Source organism: Delphinus delphis, chromosome 14 (assembly GCF_949987515.2).
Source record: "Delphinus delphis chromosome 14, mDelDel1.2, whole genome shotgun sequence".
In the NCBI taxonomy this organism is placed as follows: domain Eukaryota; kingdom Metazoa; phylum Chordata; class Mammalia; order Artiodactyla; family Delphinidae; genus Delphinus; species Delphinus delphis.
Window position 1 is genome coordinate 39,571,327 of NC_082696.1, and position 12,682 is coordinate 39,584,008.

At 36.0% G+C, this 12,682-nt stretch overlaps 1 long non-coding RNA gene and 1 other non-coding gene across 2 annotated transcripts; both read left to right on the top strand.

Moving 5' to 3' along the window:
• The first annotated feature begins 136 nt into the window (after positions 1-136).
• On the top strand, positions 137-8,994 carry LOC132437290 (uncharacterized). The gene is made up of 3 exons (XR_009521995.1): positions 137-242; positions 1,986-2,217; positions 8,667-8,994. It is a non-coding gene; the product is annotated as an uncharacterized lncRNA (long non-coding RNA).
• A 3,174-nt stretch (positions 8,995-12,168) lies between these two features.
• On the top strand, positions 12,169-12,275 carry LOC132437442 (U6 spliceosomal RNA). The gene has a single exon (XR_009522025.1). It is a non-coding gene; the product is annotated as a U6 spliceosomal RNA (small nuclear RNA).
• The last annotated feature ends 407 nt before the right edge of the window (positions 12,276-12,682 follow it).

A 12,682-nucleotide genomic window follows, 5' to 3' on the forward strand; every position in this document is an offset into this window, starting at 1 on the left:
GATACCTCATAAAAGCTTTTTTCTTACTTGGAGCACAGAGCTTTTAAAAGTTTCAAGCCACTGACTCAACAAGGAGGAGGGACTAAAAGAAAGGGGCGGGGAAGAGGAAAGGCGGGCAGGAGAGTGGAGAGGAGGCCGGCGAACGTGGACGGGTGGGGGAGAAGAAGCAAAGAGGAGTAACCAGCCCGGATAAAGCTGTACTTTAAATCTGCTGACTAGAGAAATGAAATAGCATTAGAGACGTGAGTTCCACTGCTTGTAGTTGCTCCTTACAAAAACAATTATGGGTTTTAGTTAGCGCTTTTTTCACCAAAAGTCCAGGGATGATAAAAAGCAGTGTATTTTAGAATATTACTACCTCTTCTAAAATTTTACTTACTGTAATATTACAGTAAATTAATGTGGTGGAAAAGAGTATAGCCAAGGCATACTTGTTGCCTATTGGCCAAGGTGTGTGAAGTTAAAGGTGTGTGTGAGTGAGTTATTTGATGAGCTAATTCCTTTCCTCTTAGTTTAAGTAGGGAGAGTGAACAGAGGAAATGGAGATGGGAGAGAGAAATGTCAGAAATGAACATTTTATGGTGGTATGCCCATCCCAAATCCACCTTCCATCCCCGTGACTGCTTCGAATTTTTTTCTTTACTGCAGTTTAGCAAAACCAATGTAGTTTTATGTAACAATAGTTATAACTGTATAATATATAATACATTTTGACTGTGAAAATCTTGATATCTAACCTCTGCCAGATCTCCAGGGAACTGAAGATTTATAATATCTCAGCCCCATTCATGCCAACTCACTAAAAATGAAATCTCTTTTGTAGTGAAATGTCAGGATATTTTTATGAAATACTCATATGTTAAGTTGGCATTAAGTGGGTCCCAAAACTATCAACCTTCCTTGAGACCATCTCCCTCTCTAAAACCCACTGGATAGTTTTCTGCCTGATGACCGCAGAGGTCTGCATATAATTTTTATGTGCTTTTCCACTACTTCCATGGTCCTCCCTCTTCAGCACTCTGCATTAGGGTTTATAATAGCCTGAGTCATGGGGCCTCAATCTTAGAGTGGGTAGGTCCTTTGAGGACTCTCCAGATGCCATACTAGAGGGCTGTGGTAGGACAATTCCCATAAACTGGCTTCAGTGATGCTCCTGAGGTTGGGCAGGGAAATCTCTTGGCCATTATTCTCTGGAAACAAAGCAAACTCATCCAGGCTTAATACTCTTTCCTCTTCTCAGTAGTACAGATATCAGAAAGGGAGAGGATGGCAAATATTTTCTGATAGATACCTCTCCCTAAGTTTCAATTCATTGAAATAAGTAATAAAACACCTTTTGAAATGTTGTAGTGTTAAGACAGAGTTTTGTTCTCTTATTTGCTGGCTATGTTATTTCTAAGGGTACATTTTTCTTTATGTTAAAGAAGGGGAAAAAAGAAATGGAAATTATAATCTGACTTTCAAGTTTTCATGCTCAGCAATCCATAAATATTGTTTTGGTCTGGATTTACATTGTCCTTTCCTTCAAATGAGTTTATTGTTTTGTCCTAACTATTTAATTTACGTAAATATTTGGTTTACTTTTGTAAAAGGATTTATCAAGTACAATGATTACTGAAATCATCCATTTTATTTTTAAAAATTTCCTAAAATGCTAATTCAGAATTAGTTACAAGAAAGAAAAGTTGCAATTGGCTATTCTATAACAGGGTTTTTTTTAAATGAAAAATTGTGTTTATTTCCAATTCTGTTAGGTGTATAAAATGAAATTGTTATCTAAGTATTCTGGAACCTTTTCTTTTAGTCTATTGCTTATGTGACCAACTGGAAAGAGAAAGACAGAACTTCTTTATACCAAAATAAGTTACTCATGGAAATTGCTTGAACCATTTTCTAAGCCAAAGAGATTAGTCATAGCATTAGCCAGCAATTAAATAATAAGATCTCCTAACATATGGACTGTACTATATCTTTTATTTCTAAAGTGATTTCCACAAAATCTTTCATAAAAGATGAAGACATTCTATGTGATCTTCTCTTCTTTTGGAATAATGCCACCAAGATTTGATCCTATGAGTAAGAGTGCTCAAGAAGACCTGGGCCGCTGAATGGCTTCCTTGTTGGAACATTGACAACAGTTTCCTTTCATGGACCCCTCGAAGCTTCTCCAAATGTCTAGCAGCAACTCCTATTATACTTCATGCTGTAGCAGTGCTGGTGAGTTGTATTTTGACCAATAATATACATTTTTAAAAGTATCCCATTTATCTGACCTTAGAAACTTATCTCCATCGGAATCTTTTGCAAAAATTGTGGGATAGCTTTTTTTTAATGTTTTTCTCATATTCTTAAAAATGCCAATGCCATTTCATTAATATAGACACTGACTTTTCAGAACTGTGTATTCTCTGACTGCCAGGCCCTGTCTATGCAGAAGAAATGGATGCGGCCTGATGTGCTAGGCAACACTGCTCTTTGAGAGATGAGGGACAGTCACTTAGAGTTCTGTCCTCTGCAGAATTTCTTTAGGTGCCACCATGAGCCAGGCCTTGGACTCCGTTTTATCCATGTTGCTCTGTGTATTGAGAGACACACATTATTGGCACAGTGAAGAGTAGACTATTTTTCAGAATCGTGCGAAGTATTTCTTAATATGAAAACCAACTGCGTTTTTTGATTTTTACCTTTGTTTCAAAATAGCAATTTTTGAAATTTTAAGAGATGAATGGATTAATTTTTAAGGATTTTGAGTGCTTATCTCACACAAACTCTGATGGATTACTCCCACTTCAATGCGTCGCATGGATGTTAAAAAATAATTGATGGATAAAGATTGAAGATTAGTAAGGAGAATATTGTAATGGTAGAGGAGTGAGTTAGTTATAAGAATCTGAACTAGGGTACTAGGAGTAAGAAAGGACAAGAAGGTAGATTTACCAGAACTTGATGATAGATTGAATGGGGAGGACAAGAGAGGAGTGTGGAAACTGATTTTGGAGTTTTGATTGGGAAAATGTTACTAACACACACACAAAAAGGAAGTCCGGAGGAGGAACTGATTTGCTGAAAGATATTTAATGATTTCAACTTGGAAAATTTGGTATGAAGAACTGAAACATCTTGGTGAAGATATCTGGTTGGCAGTTTCAAACATGGGCTGTGGAGTTCAGTTTAAAATTGCTATGAGATTTGGGGTTTTACTCATAGAATTGCTATTTGAAACCACAGGTACAGGTATTATAACTGAGATGGTATGTAGGCAGTGTGCCAAAAAGACAGCACTCACACAGCCTCAGTGGATTTCCTCATTTAATACAGGCAAAGAAAAAGAATGAAGAAAGAGGCAAGGTAGAATCAGGTAAAGGGAAGTGGGTTTATTTGTAAGGAAAATATCACCCTGGTACTTGGGGGAGTCTTGACTTTGGATAAAAGGGCAGTTACTCCTTTCAAACAAGAGTGAATGAAGACCATAAAGGAAAAAAAATGTTTTAAAGTAAGAGAGTATATGCTTTAGAAAGCTAAGGTTTAAAAGTAACTTCTCAAATAAAGTAGATGAGGTTATCAGCTGACTCTCAGATTAGAACAAGTTGATCAGAGTTGAAGTTTGCAATACCTCTGTGGGAATTCAAAGGCAGCTGTAGAAGAATAAAAGGATTATCAAATACTGGGAGGGTCTAGGATGATTTTGTATTGGATTAAGATGGCATTGTCTTATGGATTTCCTTTCATTAACATCAGAATAATTCTAACCAGGTACCAAATTTCCATTTTATCTAATGTTTATTGGACTGTAAGGAAGGAGAAAAAGTTAATTTGCAACCCCAAAAGTATGCAAATTCGCAAATACTCTACCCAAATTGGTAAAACCAGCCAGAAAATGAGTTCTTAAAGTGACTGTTGGTCAACCATATTTCCTTTGGAATAGTGTAGATTTCCCAATATATTACCCACTTGTGCTAGAATCCTTTTTCTTTTTTTTTTTTTTTTTTTTGCGGTACGCGGGCCTCTCACTGTTGTGGCCTGTTCCCTTGCGGAGCACAGGCTCCGAGACGCGCAAGCTCAGCGGCCATGTAGGGTCTTCCCGGACCGGGGCACGAACCCGTGTCCCCTACATCGGCAGGCGGACTCTCAACCCCTGTGCCACCAGGGAAGCCCTAGACTTCTTTTTCAATAGATATATTTCTGGGGTCTGACAATTTACTTCGGAACTCCAGAGTACTCACTTAACTGAAACTTGCTTGCCATTTATTTATCATTCTGTCATCCTTGAGAGGGGTTTGAGGATAAAAGGTTGTCTCATCCTGGGTAAAATCTGAACTTATTCTCTAGCCTACACCTATTTCCAAGTGAATTTTTCTGTGAGGCTACACACAAAGTATTTGTCAAGGGAAGAATCTTTTGTGTTGTTTTGTTTAATGGGAAAGACTCCCAGCCAGTAGATAAATATGTCTTTGGCTCCACCTACTGTACAGAGTGAAAATCAGCATCAGAAGAAGTAACTGGTAAACCATTTATTTAATACTTTAACTTTGTTCACCTTTTTCATTAAGCATGGTTAATTTTTTGGATCATTTGTGAATATTTACATTAATTCATTTAGCAAATATTTATGTCTCAGGAACTATGCTATTGAGGGTTTGTTAGTTATGCAGGAAAGTGGTTACTGATATAAAAACAAGGTCCAATCTGTTGGAAGTTTTAGGTGACTTTTTAAATTCTTGGAGATTCATGTTGTCACCTACAACAAAACACTAGAGGCCAAGGTCAGCTCAATATAAAGTCAGAATATTGTCACCCAGTGAAGTACAGCTTAAGGACATGCAAAGCTCTTTCAGACCAAAACCATCAACCTACTCATTCCCTGTAGAGGCTAGGTTTTCCATCATTAAGTTCCACCTTTGGATTAAGACACTGGAGTTTTAAGAAGGTGAAAATGGAGATGAAAGTATATTCTTGGAAAGGGTAAAAGAAAAATTAACAAAAATTAGTTTACCGTTGTGACTTACAAAGACAGTTTGAAAAGCCTGAGGATATAAATTCTTATGGGAATGAGCAGAAATGAATCAAGGGGCCTGTGAACTCACCTAAATTTGATAGAACTGACCTTTAGTTCTTTTTGGCACCTATTAGTGCACATCACAAAAGACTGAGGTGTATTAAAGCTACTCCCTCAGGACACCAGTACCAGCTCAAAACAAAACAAGCTTTAGACCAAGTTTGGCTTCACATTTAGACACTTATTTAATAAACACCTATTAGTAAGCAGACTCTAAACATTTCATACAACTTGCTTTGTATTCTCTACAACGTCCCAACTCTCTGTTCTTTTTAGGTGCTGAGACTATCACCTTGCATGAAAAGTTCTTTTTTTTTTTTAAATACATTTATTTATTTTTGGCTGCATTGGGTCTTCGTTGTTGCATGTGGGCTTTCTCTGGTTACGGCGAGTGGGGGCTACTCATTGCAGTGTGCGGGCTTCTCATTGTGGTGGCTTCTCTTGTTGCAGAGCACGGGCTCTAGGTGCCCGGTCTTCAGTAGTTGTGGCACGTGGGCTCAGTAGTTGTGGCTCGCAGGCTCTAGAGCGCAGACTCAGTAGTTGTGGCGCACGGGCTTAGTTGCTCCGCAGCATGTGGGATTTTTCCCAGACCAGGGATGGAACCCGTGTCCCCTGCATTGGCAGGCAGATTCTTAACCACTGCGCTACCAGGGAAGCCCGAAAAGTTCTTTTAAAGCAGAAGCGACAATATTCCAGAAACAGCACTTGATTGTAATAGAAAGACTCAGCCACCAGATATCCTCCCAACCAATGACTGGATACATGACCATTTGGGGGTCAAGTAAATAGTTTCTTAAATTCTGTTCATGCAAATGTCTCTAGATTATAGCCAATCTACGCAAACTGAATACCACTCATTTCGCCAAGGAGAGGCTGTTTCTACCAACCATTATGCTAATTAACAAATCACTAATTTCATCAGTAAAAATCCATATCTGACATTCAGGATGCTAATTAGCAAATATCTGGTGTGTTTCAAAGACATGAATACAGAAGCACTTGTAGTCCTCTCTGAGGTGGCCTTTTTGATGTATGTTTGCCACCCATGCTAAGCCATGAATTCTTGATTAAGTACCCATACTCTACATGTAACTAACTCTGTATGCAACCAACCAACACACACGTTTATAGTACTGCATCTTTGCTGAAGTTTTTAAAAGTAAATTACAGACATCATAAAACAGGGAAACTGTGTATTGCTTATATATTGCAACTTAGTACCCTGGAAAATGGAATTAGCTCCTGGCTTCCTGGTGTTAAGAGATGGAAGCAAAAGCCATGAGTTGAAAGGAGATACCAGAAGAACTGGAGCATCTTAAGAACATATAGGGATATTTTAACAATTTTACATTTGAATGGCCCCATCTCAAGACGTTATATATCTACCTTTAAAAATGGCATAGCTATTTTAAATGCTTTTTGTTTGAAGTTAATATGTGTTCTTAATGCTTCATAATGCTTTCTAAATATTTGCTTCATAAGTAACTTGAATCCTACATCATGTGAAGTTCAGACTGATTCATATTCAGTGGGCTTTCCTTTGTGTTTCACGCTGACCCTCTTCAGTCCACCCCTGCACCCCTGTCATTTTCCTGGCCTTGGGCCACTCATGTTGAAATACCGACAGGAGGTTGTTATCACCTAACTTCTGATCTTACAGGCATCAGCAACAGTTGGTCTTCAGTATTCTCCTGGCAATCCTGTTTTATAAAATTTCCAGTCAAAACAGCAAACTTGATGTGTTTGGAAGATTCAGGTGACTTTTTAAATCTATTAGATGGGATTCATTCCAATAACTGATTTCCCCTCAATAATTTTAGTAGTTCTTTTATTTTCATTCTTGAATAAAGTATGAATGGATTTTAAATATTAAAGTTCAAAATATTAACGTGTGGAAAGTGAAAGAAATCAAGCTTTGATTATTATAGATTATAGAAGTTTTTTTTGTTTTTGTTTTAAATTCCAAAGCATCAATAGAGGCAATGGATATAGCTCAGAGATATGATTCTCCTTTTATGGATTTCTATATAAAGAGTTTCAGTAACTTTCTTGGCTTTTTATGAAACAGTTTATCCATTGGGGGAAAAGACTACAGGTTTGTGAATCAGACTTTTCAATTACACTCATCCATAAAAAGATAGCATATTGTGTGTTTAGACTAAATTCTAAATTATAGCCAGTTTTAACAGAAATTTTTAATGAATTGACCACTAAACCAGATAGGACATAGAATCAATCTTTATTTTAGACCTTAATTAGGCAATGAAAACTGCAATTTTGGATTCAGATTCAAGAAACATTTATGGAAACCCTATTATTTCTTTAATATTTTTGTGGTTTTACGTACAGGCAATTCTAATAAGTCAGATTCATTTGGAGGGGCTTCCGATATCCTTAAAAATGAAGACATGCCAAAGCCATATTATAAAATGCTTGATATACTTTGAAATTTAAATTAACTAGTTAATAACTTTAATATAAGCCCCCATAAAGATATATAACTTTGCTATTCATATCATAAATTACAGGATCTACTAAAACAGTATATAATTGTTTAGTAGTTTATCATAAGGTAGGATGAGCTGGTAATTTTTAAAGATTCTTGATGAACATACTCTTCAAAATGTCAGTTTATCTCCTAACTATATGTATAATCTTATTTGGAAGTGATATAAAAACTTCACATTTGGGGCCCTTCCTGAATAGGAGGTCCAGACCAAATGGTCCTTCTGATAATGGCCTTTTTGTCCAGCCCCCACTCTGTCCCCAGCCTCTGAGTGAAAGGATCTGCATTCCAGGCTAGAAGTTAGAACTCCTCTTTTGCCACTGACTTGCTAGTTAATTTTGCTTTGGATAATTCCCTCTGCCTCTCTTTTGTTTTATACGAACTTTTTGATGTATAACATACTTAAAGAAGAGGGAACATATCCTGAATGTAAAGTTTGGAGGACTTTTGCAAATCAGATACACCTGTTTAACCAGCAGTCATATCAAGAAATGGAAAATTACATCAGTATCATCCCTGTAGCTTTCCTTGAAGGCCCTTCCTTTCATTAATACTTCCTCCATAAGCATAATCACTATTAATTCTTTCCTACTTTTCCCCTTCTCTTTAATAATCAAGTTGAATCTTAAAGAATGTACTATTTGGTGTGTCTGGCTTTTTTGGGGGGATTATTAAAAACTTTATTATGATTATAAAATAATGCTAATGTGTTAACTTATTTGTGTGTCTGCCTTCTTTCATGTTCATTCATATTCTTGCAGGCCGTCATAGATCATTCATTATTATTGATGTGTAATATCCCCTTGTATGACTATATCACAATTTATTTATCTTTTCTACTGTTAATGGGCTTTTGGGTAATTTCCAATTTGAGGATTTTATAAATACAAATCTTCTGAACATTCTAGTACAGGTCTTTTGAGTTGTCTGTCATTTTGTAGGAGTTCTTTATTTATTCTGTCTATGAGTCCTTTGTCAGGTAAGTGTATTGTGAATAGCTTTTCTTTCTCTGGGTTGCCTTTTTACTTGCTTAAGGGTTTCTTTTGATTAAAAAAAGAATTGTAGATGTAATATAGTCTAAATTGTCAAATTTTCTCTCTACAGTTTGTACTTTTTAGAATCTTTTAAAGAAATGTTTGCCTCCTCCAACTAAAATCAAGAAGATATTCTCTAGGAACTCCCCTGGTGGTCCAGTGACCCTGCACTCCCAGTGCAGGGGGCCTGGGTTCCATCCCTGGCCAGGGAACTAGATCCTACATGCCACAACTAAAGATCCTGCACGAAGCAACGAAGATCCCCTGTGCCACAACTAAGACCTGACACAGCCAAATAAATATTTTTTTAAAAAAAGATACTCCCATGTTTCCTTCTAAAAGTTTTACTGTTTTATCTTTCACATTTAGATCTACAATACCTGTGAAGTTGAATTTGTGTATGGTATAAATTAGGGGTCAGAATACATTTTTGTTGCTATAGAAATTCAGTCTACTCAGCATCATTTATTAAAAAGATCATCCTTTTCTCAGTATTATCTTTGTTGTGAATCAGGTGACCATACATATCTGGGTCTATTTCTGAACTCTGTATTTTGTTCCATTGGTCAGTTTGTTTATCTTTGCACCAATAACATGTTCCCTTAATTACTATACTTTTATGATAGGTCCTAATATATGATAGTATAAGTACTCTAGCTTTGTTCTTCTTCAAGATTGTCTTGACTGTACTTGGCTCTGCATTTCCATATGATTTTTTAAAACCATCTTCTCAGTTTTCACATACACACAAAGTATTTAAAAGATAAACAAGAAAATTGAACTGTTGGGATTTTGATTGAGATGGCATTAAGATGGTTCTATAGATTTTTATTCTGCCTTTATTTTCAAGGATATTTTTTCCGGTTATAGATTCTGGGGTTGACAGTTTTTTCTTTAAGTATTTTCATGCATAATGTTCCACTCTTTTCTGGCCTCCTAATTTATGAGAAGTGAGCTGATTAATTGGATTATTATTCTCTTATATGTAAAATGTCATTTTTCTCTTGCTTCCCCACAATTTGCTCTTTATCTTTCATTTTCAATAGTGCAACTACTGTAACTGAAAATTTCTGTCTTTCATCAGATTTGGGAAATTTTGGCCATTATATCTTCAATTAATTTTTTTTCTATTATAGTTTCATTCTCATATCCTTTTTGAACCATTATGCATATAGAACCATTTGCTATCATCTGACAGATCTCTGAGGCTCTCTACTTTTTTCCTCTTCATATTGGCTAATTTCTTTTGATCTATCTTCAAATTCATTCTACTGTCATCTCCATTCCTCTAAGTCCAACCATTGGTGATTTTTTTTTAACATATTATATTTTTTGGTTCTAAAATTTCCATTTGGTTTTTCTTTTACCATTTTTATTTCTCTGCTGAGATCTCCTACCTTTTTATTCAATCGTGAATATATTTTGTTTTACTTCATTGAGGTAAGTTAAAATAGCCACTTTAAAACCTTTAATTTCTAGTACCGACACTTGTGTCATCTCAGAGTTGCTCTTAATTGGTTTTCTTTTCTATTGGCAATATGTTCCATTTATCTGGTTTCTCATATGTCAGGCAATTTTTCATTATACCCTAGGGATTATAAACGTTAAGTTGTTGAGATTCTGGATTCTATTATTTTCCCCCGATGTGTGTCATTTCTTTTGTTTTAGCAGGCAATTATCTTATTGGAATTTGTGTAGGATAAAATTATTTTAGATCTGGACTAGAACAGCTCTATGTTTATCTCCAGGGACATCTGGAAGTTTGGCACCTTATCCTGGCCAAGAAAAGATCAGTCAGCTAACTAATGATTTATAATATTCTGTTTTAAGTTCAAAACTTCCCCGGAGGCACCCAAGATCAGCTTGTTTATTGATGAATTACACCTGACATGACCATTTAAACTTTTGGGCTTGGCTTTTATACCCAGAAGAGCATAAAAGAGTCTGCCAGAAACTTTTGGGCAGCTCTCCTGAAACCAAGATTTATCAGAGAAATATTGGCAATTCAATCCCAAGGTGAAATACATATTCATTTTGTGAACATAACAGACCCTGGGGAGCTGTGCCTGGAGGTTTCAAGCACCCTCAGTGCTTTTTTTTTTTTTTAACTTTTTTTCCTCTCGACATACAATATCCTCTGCCTTTAATAAAAGTCTTACATGAGTACAGTCATCCCTCGGTATGCACGGGAGATTGGTTCCAGGACACCCAGCAGATACCAAAATTCACTGATGCTCAATTACCTTTTATAAAATGACATAGTATTTGCATATAACCTACCCACATCCTCTGGTATACTTTAAATCATCTGTACATTTACTTCTAATACCTGATACAATGAAAATGCTATGTAAGTAGTTATAAATACAATGTAAATGCTATGCAACTAGTTGCCTGTACAAGACAAATTCAAGTTTTGCTCTTTGGAACTTGCTGGAATTTCTTTTTTTCTGAATATTTTCAATCCACGACTGGTTGATTCCACAGATGTGGAGCCCACAGATAGAGAGGGCCAACTGTGTGCTCTGTGGAGTCTGATAAATCCTTTCAATTATCAATCTATGCAAAATTGAAAATGCAAACTTTGTTTCTTGGGTGGCAGCTTTAGTCTCCGTTCAGTTCGATTACTACTGGCCAAGATGCTTTCTATGTTTCATGCATGTGTGGTTAATGGGTCAAAGATATGGGTAGGGAAGAATTTGATAACGCTCTTGTGATTTTTTTTTTCTTCCAGAGTTTACTTATTCTCACAGTTTTCTGGCTTCAGTATTCTGGTTTACCAGAGGCCATTTTCCATCATGTCCCCACTGCCTTCAGCACAATTTGCACCTGGTCTCAGGCTAAAAGTTTCAAAAAATGGGGACCCCACTTTTCTAGACAAGTATAATCCACTATAGTCGATCTTTTTCTGTTTACTTTCCAGTGCTTCACGTAGCTGCTATTTGTATTAGGTCCAGATTTTATGGTTGTTTTCTGTGGAGGATTCAGTCTGGTTTGATCTTATTCCATCATCATTAGAAGTGGAACTGCTCCCATAAGATTTTTCTATAAAAGGTGTCTTAAAAAAAAAAAAGCTGCATTTTAGTTTGTTTGGCACACAAAATCTATTACCAATCTTGAGCTAATGGAATGTTTAGAACCAGAGCATTTAAAGGAGAGGCTCCTCTGAAGAATAATCATGAATCCATTTTTTTTTAAGACCGGGATGGTCAGAAAAATTATTTTTACCGAAAAAATAAATAAAATTTTCCTCTCACCCCCCAAAAAGCTTCATCAGTTGACTGCTAGTTATAACTGAATGGTTTGGTAATGTGTTTGACTCTCTCACTACAGTCCTGGCATTATTGAACAATGACAAGTAGATGTCAATGAAATCTAGAAAGATTGCTATGTAACACAGGAACATAATCCCTTCTTCCTTTTTACCATGTCAATATGCTATCTCATTTAATCCTCATATTACTTAAATTAGGTAAGCATTATATATCTATTTAACAGACGATCAAACAGATATTCTGGGAAGTTAAGTAACTTGCCTGAAGTCACAGTACTAAATGATAAAACCTAGTCTAGTGCTCACTTTGGCTGCACATATACTAAAATTGGAATGATACAGAGAAGATTAGCATGGCCCCTGCGCAAGGATGACACACAAATTCATGAAGTGTTCCATTTTTTTTTCCAGATTTTACTTTATTTTATTTTATTTTAATTACAAAAGCAAAGACATTGATAAAGCAAATACAATCTGCAATAATAAATACATCTGCAACAGATGCTAAATATCATTAAATTATTATATAATTTAGACAGTAAACATGGTCTATTTTTGCTTCTTTCCAATAGAATACATTTGATCACATTTTTTTATTATACAGCAGGTTCTTATCAGTCATCAATTTTATACACATCAGTGTATACATGTCAATCCCAATCTCCCAATTCATCACCCCCCCCCCCACAGCTTTCCCACCTTGGTGTCCATATGTTTGTTCTCTACATATGTGTCTCAATTTCTGCCCTGCAAACCGGATCATCTGTACCATTTTTCTAGGTTCCACATACATGCGTTAATATACGATATTT